Source organism: Hyla sarda, chromosome 8 (genome assembly GCF_029499605.1).
Source record: "Hyla sarda isolate aHylSar1 chromosome 8, aHylSar1.hap1, whole genome shotgun sequence".
NCBI lineage: Eukaryota > Metazoa > Chordata > Amphibia > Anura > Hylidae > Hyla > Hyla sarda.
The window spans coordinates 128,527,897-128,540,227 of NC_079196.1; positions in this window are offsets into that span (position 1 = coordinate 128,527,897).

Below are 12,331 nucleotides of genomic sequence, written 5' to 3' on the forward strand. Positions count from 1 at the left end.
CCTCATTTGCCAAGTGGATGCCCAGACACTTAGTCTATCCAAGTCATCTTGTAACTTATGCACATCCTCTATAGACTGTACCGTGCTACAAAGCTTGGTGTCATCTGCAAAGATAGAAACAGAGCTGTTAATACCATCCTCTATATCATTGATAAATAAATTAAACAGCAGCGGGCCCAGTACTGAACCTTGGGGTACACCACTAATAACCGGGGACCAATCAGAGTACGAATCATTGACCAACACTCTCTGGGTACGATCCACGAGCCAGTGTTCAATCCAGTTACAAACTAAAGTTTCCAAGCCCAAGGACCTTAACTTACCTGTCAGACGTCTGTGAAGGACAGTATCAAACGCTTTGGCAAAATCCAGAAACACTATATCCACAGCCATTCCTCTGTCAAGGCTTCTACTCACCTCTTCATAAAAGCAAATTAGATTGGTTTGACAACTTCTATCTTTAGTAAACCCATGCTTGCTATCACTTATAATACTATTATCCCCTATGTATTCCTGTATGTAATCCCTTATAAGTCCTTCAAACAATTTACCCACAATGCACGTTAGACTTACCGGTCTATAATTGCCTGGCGAAGACCTAGAGCACTTCTTGAAGATTGGTACCACATTAGCCTTGCGCCAGTCCCTTGGCACAATACCAGACACCAGAGAATCTCTAAATATCATGAACAAGGGTACAGATATTACTGAACTTACCTCTCTAAGAACTCTTGGGTGTAGTCCATCCGGCCCTGGAGATTTGCTTACATTTACTTTACTTAACTTACCTTGTACCATCTCTACATTAAGCCAGTTCAATACATTATATGATGTGTTACCAGCACTGACCTGGCCAATGTATGTCAGCTCCTTCTTCCATAGTATATACAGAACTAAAGAACCCATTCAGTAGCTCCGCCTTCTCTTGATCGCCCGTGACAACCTCCCCATTATCATTATTAAGGGGTCCTACATGCTCTGTCCTTGGTTTTTTTGTATTTATATATCTAAAAAAATATTTAGGATTAGTTTGCTTTCTTTGGCCACCTGTCTCTCATTTTGAATTTTTGCTGTTTTTATTACATTTTTACAGATTTTATTAAGCTCCTTGTACTGTTTAAATGTTATAGCTGACCCATCAGATTTGTATTTTTTGAAGGCTATTTTTTTGTTGCTTATTGCTCTTTTAACCTCATTTGTCAGCCATGTAGGATTTAGTTTTAATCGTTTATATTTCTTCCCCTTTGGTATATATTTAGCTGTATATTTATTTAGAGTTGATTTAAAGATGTCCCATTTACCTTCTGTATCAGTATTTGAGAACACCTCCCCCCAGTCTATGTCCTGTAGTGCAGCCCTCAGCCCAGGGAAGTTTGCCTTTTTAAAGGTATATGTTTTTGCTTTCCCCGTCTGTCTTTGTTTTCTACATTTTAAGTCAAAAGTAACTATATTGTGGTCGCTATTACCAAGGTTTTCCCTCACAGTTACATTACCAACCAGCTCTGCGTTGTTGGAAATGATCAGATCCAACAAGGCATCACTTCTTGTTGGGTCCTCCACAAACTGGCCCATAAAATTATCCTGCAATAAATTTAGGAATTTTCTCCCCTTTGTAGTTTTAGCCAACCACAGGCCCCAATCTATATCTGGATAGTTAAATTTAGTTTATAATAGTTCCCATTATTACCACTCTACCTGCCCGGGCGGCCCTCTCTATTTGTTTTTACAGCCGACCTTCTATCTCTTCAGTGATATTAGGGGGTCTGTAGATTACACCAAATATTATTTTTCAGTATTTCCCTCCTTTTGTAATTCTACCCACAGTGATTCCACATCCTCAGAATCATCACACACTATGGCATCGTTCACACTGACTTTCATACTACTTCTAACATACAGGCAGACTCCACCACCTTTTCTGTTCATTCTATCCTTGCGAAACAATGTAAACCCCTGCAGATTAACAGCCCAGTCATGCGAGGAGTCCAGCCATGTCTCAGTGACCCCAACTATATCAATATGTTCCTCCAGTATCAAGGCCTCAAGCTCCCCCATTTTATTTGCTAGGCTTCTGGCATTTGTGAACATACACTTTACATTTCCATTAAGTTTTACACATATAGTCTCACTAATGGGATTTTCAGAGTTATTGGGGTTAATGTTATTATTTGAGTTATAAGGGCTAATTGTACTATTTAAGTTATTGGGGCTAATGGGATTTTTTGAGTTATTGGGTCTAACGTTATTATTTAAGTTATTGGGGCTAATGGGATTTTTTGCGTTATTGCGTCTAACGTTGTTATTTAAGTTATTGGGGCTAGTTAGAGACTGTTAGTTAAATTCAGTACCCTCAGTATGCTGTAGATAACATTGTCGTTAGTATGTATATGGACGGATCGGCTTTATTTCACAGACCGAGTTGAATTCAGTTACACTGTTGGTTTGATTCAGTTTTGTTTTAGTATATATATATGGACGGATCGGCTTATCCTTTATCTCCCATATCGCGTGGTGAATTGGAGATGAACAGAATGGCCATAATGGGACATCTCTCTGGGTGAGTGACATTGCTTGGCTTGTGCGGGTGAAAGCCGGAACTTTGCTGCGCTAGAGTGGCTTATAGATTTTGAATGCTGTACAGGCTAGGTCCGGGCATTGATGTGTCAGTGGTAGCACTGGAGGCACCTGAATCTCCAGCGTGGTAATTCATTTAGGGAGATAATAAGGACATTCGGCTCATATATAGCCGAGTCCCAGGGTGCTCCGGATCATATATAGCCGAGTCGCAGGGTGCTCCGGATCCCTTTTCGGGTTAGAGTGTCAGTTCACAGCGCTGGAGGCCCCTGAGTCTCCAGCGTGGTTCATTGTTTGAGGAGGTGAGAACACAGTCGGCTGGTAAGTGGCCGAGTCAGAGGGTGCTAAGGAACAATTTGATCTGCAATGTATTAGAATGCAGGAGTGCCGTGGGTGTTGGGATAAATAGTGGAGCCATGGATTATACATTTTCCCCAGTCAGTGACATAATGATATGTATAATTGATCGGAATGGATCAAAATTGCCATCCCAATAGTTGCTGCAGCGCTGGAGCTGCCCGTAAATTGCCCACGCTAAAACAAACTTTTATTAATTGTTACGGTGGCAATGATGGATAATGGCGCTAAAAGCACCTGTAGGTTATAACCTATAGGAATGTGCTTAGCATTAATTTTCACATCATTGTTCTTCATAATTGGCCCTTATTTATGTCAGGGTGATAGGAATCGTGGGCTAATATGGCGGCGCTCCTGAACGTGCTCATTGTGCTAAATAATTACAAGGGAAAAATTTGAAATTTCCAGGTGGATAAATTTTATAGTAATGAGATTTAAACTATAGATTATAAATGTCAAATTTTAGTGTAGGCTAAGATAGGCATATAAGTGTATGATCGCCGCTGTAATTATGACAGAGACATGATAAGAGGGCAAAGATATGGGTTAGATGATGGTCTCAACCATTTCATTGAGACCCCTGGGGGGATGATTTTAATTTATGCAAATTTCTATTTTCTGATGTAGTTTAATGCCGGGTAAGCATGTGTATATTTAAACCAGCAAGAGCCCACGCTTGTAACACCCAATGCCTGATGAAGAACCCGGAAGAAACCAATGTGTTGCACCCCTTATTCTGTACCAATAAACGCCAGCTTTTATTCTAATGAATAACTTGTGGCTATTTTTGGCCTCCTGGGAATAGGCGTCTAAACATCCGGATATTTTATTTTCTCTAATTACCCTTCTGCACCGCGACCTGAAGGTCATGGTGAAGGACGCCCAGGCTACCGCCCACACCTTTGTACTACAGACTCCAGCGAGTCTACAGGCGAACTGAGGTGTTGTGCCCTCAGCACAACGTTACATGGTAGGGTGCAATCACATGTGCACACGCCACTCCACCTTATAATTCTCCACTAGAAGCGCACCTCGTTTTTCCATATCTCCTTCAGATTCACCTGGATAGGGTATCCTACCCGGCAAGAGACGCAGTTCTCAGAGGTTGCTGCACCAGTGGAGAAAAAGGGACCAACACAAGAGAACATGGATTATTACCATCTGAGACTACAACAAAGAGATGAACTGATCTACAAACCGAAACGACACCAGAGGAACAAAAAGGTAACCGGGAAGCTGGGAATGACAGCGACCTGGATGCAAAAAACCTTGAAAATATGAACAGTCTATTTTTTCAATTAGAATCCAAACTAAAGGAAGAAATGCAGCATCAAATAGATGTTGAGTTTCTGAATATGTATCGGAAAGAAAATATTACCCTGAGGGGGTTAAGACTGACTTTGGCGTCCACATTTAAAAATAATGAATTGTATAGCAAGGGATGGTATGAACTTATTGACTCTTGTACTTTTAAAATGCTTGATTATTTATGTGATAAGAGTTTATCAATGTGCAAAAATCTAAACATTGAGATTATATCTATAATGAATGAGCTACATACATTCTCATGGAATGCTAATTACACCAAAATGAATGCACACATCACATTCAGGTTATCTAAACTAGAAAAAGAATTGATTGAAAAAAAGGCTGGGAAATTACATAGAGACAGATTGGATTACATACAGGGAGTCCCGTGGTCCTGGAATCATCAAAACCCCAAACGGCGACCAAATAATGAGGACCATGTAACCAATCAAACGAAAAAACAGAATACGGATCGGACTCCCAGAGAAAAAGAAGGAGTCGGACAAACATATAATAGCAAACAGTTTACCACGTACAAGAGGAAAGGGAACAAATATACAAATGACACCAATATTGAAGAGCAAAGGGATGAACCCCCAAAGAAGAAACGGAACAAGGAAAAGGAGACATCTGGTCATACTAATAATAATATATCTGATGACCAAAACACACCAAAACCAACTGCGACTGCAAGCAGAAAATCTGCGGAAGATAAGTCAGAAAACAAAACACCCGGAAATAACACTACCATTCCGGGTACCCCAGAAGCAAAAAACTATCAGAGATCACAAGAACATCTGCGCACCCCTAAATCTCTATTTATACAAGCAAGTCACAACCTCTCTAAAAAATACCAAAACTTAAGTAGAGAGGTTCGAGAGAAAGTCAAACAACATGAGTGCATACTGCAAAGAACTCCCCCCAGGTTTCACTTAGGAACACCCACAAAATCGGATACTGAGATATTGGATTTGATAAATCTCGACCTCACCATTCATGAAGCACCATCACCTCCGTAACCTACAACAGTGGACCAGCATGTAAACGAAACCTCACATGATAAGGATATATTGGTCGTGGATAATATCAACAACCAAACCACAAATGACACAAGTAATGCAGCACATAAGGCAGTGGCGTTGCTAGGGTTGGTGTCACCCAGTGCGGTAGAAAATGGTGTCACCCCACACCTCCCCCCTCCCCCCAGTAAGTTTTTAGCCTGTTGTGACAGACACCACTGTTGTAGCGCATTGTGAGAAATTCCAGTATAATAATCAGATAAACCAGCTGCCACAGAATAGGAAAGTGTTAAAGAAGTTTTCACCATTTAAATATACAGCTCCCAGAATTACTTAAAGGGGTACTCCACTGGAAAACATTTTCTTTTATATCAAATGGTGCCAGAAAGTTAAACAGATTTTTAAATTACTTCTATTTAAAATCTTAATCCTTACAGTGCTTATAAGCTGTTGTATTCTCCACAGGAAGTTGTGTAGTTCTTTCCAGTCTGTCCACAGTGCTCTGTCTGTCCATGTTAGGAACTGTCCAGAGCAGGATTGGTTTGCTATGGGGATTTGCTCCTACTATGGACAGTTCTTGACATGGACAGAGGTGTCGGCACAGAGCACTGTGGTCAGACAGAAAATAAATTAAAAAAGAAAAGAACTTCCTATGAATCACTTATACAGCAGCTAATAAGTACTGGAAGGATTACGATTTTTAAGTAGAAGTAATTTATAAATATGTTTAACTTTGTAGCACCAGTTGATTAAAAATGTTTTTTTCCAGTAGAATACTCCTTTATGCAGTGGTGAGGTTATGCTGGGAGTTGTAGTTTCCCTCATCATAACTGTAGAACTGACAAGTGACTACAGCTCTGATAAGACACAGAGAGGAGAATGTACAATGATATCAGTGACTACAGGTGACATCTTCTCTATAGTGAGGAGAATGTACAATGATATATGTGACTACAGATGACGTCTTCTCTATAGTGAGGAGAATACAGAATGATATCAGTGACTACAGGTGACATCTTCTCTATAGTGAGGAGAATGTACAATGATATATGTGACTACAGGTGACGTCTTCTCTATAGTGAGGAGAATACAGAATGATATCAGTGACTACAGGTGGCGTCTTCTCTATAGTGAGGAGAATGTACAATGATATCAGTGACTACAGGTGACGTCTTCTCTATAGTGAGGAGAATACAGAATTACATCAGTGACTACAGGTGACGTCTTCTCTATAGTGAGGAGAATGTACAATGATATCAGTGACTACAGGTGACATCTTCTCTATAGTGAGGAGAATGTACAATGATATATGTGACTACAGGTGACGTCTTCTCTATAGTGAGGAGAATACAGAATGATATCAGTGACTACAGGTGATGTCTTCTCTATAGTGAGGAGAATACAGAATGATATCAGTGACTACAGGTGGTGTCTTCTCTATAGTGAGGAGAATACAGAATGATATCAGTCACTACAGGTGACGTCTTCTCTATAGTGAGGAGAATGTACAATGATATCAGTGACTACAGGTGACATCTTCTCTATAGTGAGGAGAATGTACAATGATATATGTGACTACAGGTGACGTCTTCTCTATAGTGAGGAGAATACAGAATGATATCAGTGACTACAGGTGACGTCTTCTCTATAGTGAGGAGAATACAGAATGATATCAGTGACTACAGGTGGTGTCTTCTCTATAGTGAGGAGAATGTACAATGATATCAGTGACTACAGGTGACGTCTTCTCTATAATGAGGAGAATACACAATGATATCAGTGACTACAGGTGACATCTTCTCTATAGTGAGGAGAATACACAATGATATCAGTGACTACAAGTGACGTCTTCTCTATAGTGAGGAGAATACAGAATGATATCAGTGATTACAGGTGACGTCTTCTCTATAGTATTTCCTTATCTAATTCAGAAGAAACATACCGCCTGGTCCAGCTAAAACTTCTCTATGCAGAATGTGACGCCCAGATGTCTCCTCACTATGTCAGCGCATTCTCATCCTCTATATGAAAACAAGTATTATTATAAACCTGCCAGACACTGTATCCTCTAAATATAATACTACAATACACTATACTCTTTGATTATAAACCTTCCATACACCATACCCACTGAATATAATACTACCACACACTGTACATTCTAAATATAATACCAACACATACTGTACCATCTGAATATAAATATGCCACATACGGTACCCTCTGAATATACCGCCACACACTGTACCCTCTGAATATAAATCTGCCACATACTGTACCCTCTGAATATAAATCTGCCACACACTGTACCCTCTGAATATCAATCTGGTGGTGTTGCTAGTGGATGATGGGGGTGCTAGTACTGGGGAGGTGTTGCTGGAGGATGATGAGGGTGCTACTGGCCATCCCCCCTGGCAGTATCACCCCCATCATCCATCAGCAGGATCATCCTCATGGCAGGAGCACCCCCATCATCCACCATCAGGATCTGCTGATGGAGGTGCTGCTGCTGGGGGGGGGGGGGGGTTCTGGTGGATGATGAGGGTGCTACTGCCAGGGGGGAGCATTAGGTAGGCAGCAGTTCCCCCACTTAAGGTAGGTAGCAGTTCCCCCACATTAGGTAGGTAGCAGTTCCCCACATTAGGTAGGTGGCAGTTCCCACACATTAGGTAGGTAGCAGTTTCCCCACATTAGGTAGCATAGATTCCCCACATTTGGTAGTAATTTCCCCACATTAGGTAGCACAGATTCCACACATTAGGTAGCATATATTCCACACATTAGGTAGCAGTTTCCCCACATTAGGTAGCACAGATTCCGCACATTAGGTAGCAGTTTTCCCACATTATGTAGCAGCCTTCGCACATTAGGTAGCAGTTTCCCCACATTAGGTAGCATAGATTCCCCACATTTGGTAGTAGTTTCCCCCCATTAGGCCGCAGGTTCCCCACAATAGGTCAAAGTCTCCCCACATTAGATCGCTGGTTCAAACAAACCCCACACACACACACACAACACAGAGACACACACAGATAGAGAGAGACACACACAGTCAGAGAGACACACACTCACAGAGAGACACACACTCACAGAGAGACACATACACACAGTCACACACACACAGTCACACAAAGACAGAGAGCCACACACAGACAGAGATAGCGACAGACACACACACAAACACACAAATAGAGACACACACTCACAGACACACACACACACACAGTCACACACAGACCGAGACACACAAACAGAGAGAGTGAGACAGACACACAATCACTTACTCACCCATCCAGCGCAGCGCTCCTTCTCTCTGGGCGCTCTGCGAGTGACGTCACGTCCTCCTGCGCCGGCCCTGCGGAGAGACGTCGGACCGGCGCAACAGAAGAAGTGGGGGCGCAGGCCGGTTCACTGTGCAGGTGACGGGGGGTGCGGTGCTAGTACGGAGGCGCAACAAGTGAGCACGGGGGGGGGGTTGATTTGATGCTATTACAGAGACAGCGCAAGTGGGGGCCGGGGGGGGGTGCTGCTAGTACGGAGACAGGCAGCGCAACTGAGGACCCCCCGCACCCCGGTCGCAATGCCACTGCATAAGGATACCTCTAGTACTCCAGCGGTTCCTCTTTTAGAGGTAGGCACCAGGAGCAAACCATCAAATATACCGACAATGTTCCAAAAGAAAAAGAATAAAAGAAAGCTAGAAGACGCAGAGGCATGCGAGGAGGAAAGAGAACAGGAGAAAAGAAGGGCAAAAATAACAGAATTTCCAGCAGCAACTGAGGGACAATAAAAATCTTTAATCTCTCCAAGCACTGTCTGAGCCCATATGAGACATCCCTGCTAGAAAAAGGACTTTTTCAAGGTGATGAATTTCAGATTTTCTTAGACCTAAACAGGTTTATTAGGAAACTCACTCTACAAATATTTTTCACCATCAAAGAAAAGAATGGAACTGAACCAAGACAGGACAATGAGGATATGGACACCACTGATGATATGATGGTACACCAGCCAGTAAAATTACCATCGGTATTTTACCCGGTGCAGGCAAAAGGTCCCAATATCTAGGTCTTTCATGAACTTGTCTCCAATGAAATGATGAAACAAATGGAGCCGAAAAAATCCGACCTCACTACAAAAGAGAGGATAGCAAAGAGAGACATACAGAAGAACCCAACAATAGTAATCAGTGCAGTGCAGATAAAGGGGGAGGACTAGTCATGCTTGATTATGACTACTATGAGGAGGAGGCCAATAGGATCCTATCTGACACAGAATACTATACTGCCATCAAACAGGATCCTTTTCCACAGGTGGAAAGTAATTTACACCAACTCATCAAAGAAGGAACACAGATGAACATCCTTAATAAGGATGAAGAAAAGTATCTGAGAACAAGTTACGCCAACAAACCGTATTTCTACTTTCTACCCAAAATTCATAAATCTATCAGTAACCCCCCCCCGGACGTCCCATCATTTCAAACACAAACTCCCTCAATAGCAACCTATCTCACTACATAGATCTGTTCCTGCAAAAATATGTGATACAACTACCAAGCTATTTGCGGGATTCCACGGAACTCATTGAAACACTCATAGAATTACCAAAGAAACTGGAGTACCAACTTATCACCTGCGATGTCACATCACTTTACACCAATATTTCGCATAATTTAGGACTGGAATGCATTAACAACTTTCTGGAAAGTGACACTGCACTCCTGCCCGTCCAGAAGGAATTCCTTATCAAAGGATTGAAATTCATTCTAACTAATAATTTTTTCACCTACAATAAAAAAAAACATACCAACAGTGCAAAGGGACTGAGAGTCCGAATTCATTACCAATAATCCGGCAATATCATCCCACATCATCTTGTACCCCAGGTACATAGATGACCTGTTTTTCATATGGAATGGTACAGAAGAAACCACCGACATACTACTCAGCAACCTCAATAACAATAAATTAAAATGTGAAATAAGTTCACAATGGAAATAAGCAGCAAAGAAATTCATTTTTTGGACCTGAGTATTAGTCACAACTCCGAAAACTTTATTACATCAACCTTTTTTTTAAACTGTCGATGTAAATAGTTATCTTGATTTAGAGAGTGGACATCATTAGCAATGGCTCAAGAATGTACCTTACAGTCAATTCAAAAGTGTAAGGAAAAATTGCACAGAAAATTGAACATTTAAACATCAGGCGAAAATCCTTGAAAAAAGATTCAGGGAAAAGAAGTACCCCAGTCTTATTGTAAAAGAGGCATTAATGAAAGTAGAACACAGATCGCAAAAAGAATGCCTTGTCCCTGATAAGGAAAAAAAGAAAGAGGACCTCACTAAGCAAATAAACAAACAAAAAAACTACTTTATAACTACCTTTTCTAATTCCGCCACCCGAATGAAACAAGTGCTTAAAGAACACTGGCACATTCTTCAGAGTGATGCAAATCACAAGGATAACATTCCAAACCATCCTCAAATCATGTACCGCAGAGCCCCCACTCTCAAGAACCTGCTGGCTCCCAGCCAGATTCAGCAACATAAACAGAAAAAAGAAACCAACCCCATTACCTTTAGGAAGCTTCAGGTGTGGGTCCACCCGTTGCTATTGCTGCAAAGAAATAAGAAACAATATCAATGAAGTCAGGTCCCACGCAACAGGAGAGCTATTCCAACTCAAATACAGACTGACATGTCAATCATGCTATGTCATTAACCTTTTGGATTGCATCTGCGGTCTCCAGTATGTCGGCAGAACGACACAATCCCTGCACTGCCGTATGAACAAAAACAGACAAAATATCAGAAAAAAAATGTATGCTTCATGGAGTCTCCAGACACTGTGCCATCACACACCCGGACAATCTGGACCCAATAAAGATCAATCCCATTGATTACATTCCTGACCATAATTCCAACCGGTTCGAACTCCTAAAAAACACGTGAAGTATATTGGATGTTCAAACTCGGCACGGTGACCCCGAGGGAACTCAATGAAATGGTTGAGACCATCATCTAACCCATATCTTTGCCCTCTTATCATGTCTCTGTGATAATTACAGCGGCGATCATACACTTATATGCCTATCTTAGCCTACACTAACATTTTAAATTTATAATCTATAGTTTAAATCTCACTACTATAAAATTTATCCACCAGGAAATTTCAAATTTTTCCCTTGTAATTATTCAGCACAATGAGCGCGTTCAGGAACGCCGCCATATTAGCCCACGATTCCTATCACCCTGACATCTTACAAATAAGGGCCAATTATGAAGAACAATGATGTGAAAATTCATGTTCCTATAGGTTATAACCTACAGGTGCTTTTAGCACCATTATTCATCATTGCCACCGTAACAATTAATAAAAGTTTGTTTTAGCGTGGGCAATTTACAGGCAGCTCCAGCGCTGCAGCAACTATTGGGATGGCTATTTTGATCCATTCCGATCAATTATACATATCATTATGTCACTGACTGGGGAAAATGTATAATCAACGGCTTCACTATTTATCCCAACACCCACGGCACTCCTGCATTCGAATACATTGCAGATCAAATTGTTCCTTAGCACCCTCCGACCCGGCCACTTACCTGCCGACTGTGTTCTCACCTCCTCAAACAATGAACCACACTGGAGACTCAGGGGCCTCCTGCGCTGTAAACTGACACTCTAACCCGAAAAGGGAACCGGAGCACCCTGCTACTCGGCTATATATGATCCAGAGCACCCTGGGACCCTGGGTCATAAATGAATTACCACGCTGGAGATTCTGGTGTCTCCAGCGCTACCACTGACACATCAATGTCCGGACATAGCCTATACAGCGTTCAAAATCTATAAGCCACTCTAGCGCAGCAAAGTCCCGGCTTTCACCCGCACCAGCCCAGCGATATCACTCACCCGGAGAGATGTCCTGTTATGGCCATTCTGTTCATCTCCAATTCATCACTCGATATGGGAGATAAAGGATAAGCCGATCTATCCATATATATACTAACAACAAAACTGAATCAAACCAACAGTGTAACTGAATTCAACTCAGTCTGTGAAATAAAG